Below are 1,951 nucleotides of genomic sequence, written 5' to 3'. Positions count from 1 at the left end.
TTTTCAGCATATGGAAAGGCGGCCGCTCTGTATGTTTTGGAAGGATTGCATAGTCGGTTCGTTAACTTACTGCGTCAGAGGTTGGCGAGCCAAAGAGACAAAATGGCGTGGGATTCGCCATTGAGAAGTGCTGATCTAGCATAGATTACTGGATAGAGTCAGGTTCCCTAAAAATCGTAAGTCTAATCTTTGGAGCTGGTGGTCGTAGGCGTCCTCTTCCACTATAACTGGCTTACTTGAGTCAAGAAGGATCATCCAAAAGCCAATGATTGAGCCCAAGGCGGAATGAGACAACCGGAGGCTGAAACTTTCCCATAAGAATTTCTTTTCTCTTAAAACTCTCTTTATTATTTTTATTATATTCGTAATCATAATTTCAGTAAACTTTAAATTTTATTTTTATTTTATTTTCGCTTCCAAAATCAATTCTTAAATTCTATTTTTTTTATTTTTTCCAGGAACACAGGTTTTCTTGGGCACGATTCTGCCCAGGATTTCGAGAAACAAGCCTTCATATAATCCGGTCCTTGAGGATTCGACCCTACTTCCCCTTTACTATTTCTTTTTCGTTATTTTACAGGGAATAGGATATTTTTGGTGCTCTCAACGACCGCATCATGCTCAGTCTTAACTTGCTGACACATTAGACAACGAGCAACGAAATCCATAACCTCTCGCTTTAGAGCCGGCCACCAGTACAATTCACTACATCTTATTACCACCGGGATGCATAGCATAAGGGCTACTATGCGCCTCCCTCAGGATTTCCTGCCTCAGATCAGAATCGTTCGGCGCACAGATCTATCCTTGAAAACATAACACACCATCACTGTTTAACCCAAAATCAGCAGTAGTACCACTCTCAATCTGTCGAAACCGCAAGTTCGGAGATTCATCCCCTAATGCTTATCCCAAATCTGATCAATCCAAGTCAGCTTAACTTGCAACTCGGCTAATAGACTCCCATCATCAAACAGACTAAGGTGAGCAAACATCACCCTCAAATTAGACATCGCTCTTCGACTTAGAGCATCGACCACCACATTGGCCTTACTGATAAACGCCAAATGATACATGTTTTTACCCCAAATACTTAGCATATTTATGGATGTTTACTACTAGATTTGTGGATTTTGGTGCTTTTAATCCGATTATTTCATGTTTTGTACCCAGGAGAGCACCAAGAGTCAAAATGAGCCAAAAACGAGTTAAAAAAGGGACAAAATAGACCAAATCGACAAAGCCCACATGGCCTAAGCCTTGCCACACAGGCAGCTCACACGCCCGTGCCTTTCGAGGGTGTCGACCAAGGTTTACACGACTCACACGTCCTGGCCATTGAGCCCACACGGTCGTGGCAATTTAACAGATAGCACACGGCCTGGTAACCACGTCACACGGCCGTGGCACATGGGCGTGTCCCTTTTTCAAGGAGTTGTATTCTACACGAAAAAAGGATACTTAGGGGGGAAGAAAGCCAAGCAAAAGCCTATATAAACACCTTAAGTATGACCTAGAGAGGGCTCTCTCTAGAACTTTTCTGGAACACAGTACCACACGTCGGAAATTACTTGAAGGAAGCCAGACGATCCATCTCAAAAGTCGGAGCTACTCCAAGACTGAAGATCTCTCTCAGAATTCCTTCAGGGTTTTTAGAGTTTTCTTTATGTTTTTTTATTTTCATAATTTTGAGATGTACTCTTATTTTATTATGAACTAAACCCTTTAGATACCTAAGGGGGATAAAACCTATGATGGATCATGTTATTATTATCTGAACTGTTTGATGAATACTTGATTTGTTCTTAATTATGTGTTCTTAATGCTTGAGTTAATATCCCGGGTATTAATTCATGATTTGATGTGTTTATGCAGAGAAGGAATAGACCCTGCCTAAGAGTAGATTTGGCATAATTAAGCGGAGTTGATCAAACGCTTAGAAATAGGGTTA

The sequence above is a fragment of the Gossypium hirsutum genome, chromosome A07, assembly GCF_007990345.1.
Source record: "Gossypium hirsutum isolate 1008001.06 chromosome A07, Gossypium_hirsutum_v2.1, whole genome shotgun sequence".
In the NCBI taxonomy this organism is placed as follows: domain Eukaryota; kingdom Viridiplantae; phylum Streptophyta; class Magnoliopsida; order Malvales; family Malvaceae; genus Gossypium; species Gossypium hirsutum.
The sequence above is the reverse complement of the archived record's forward strand: the minus strand, read 5'-3'. Positions refer to the sequence as shown.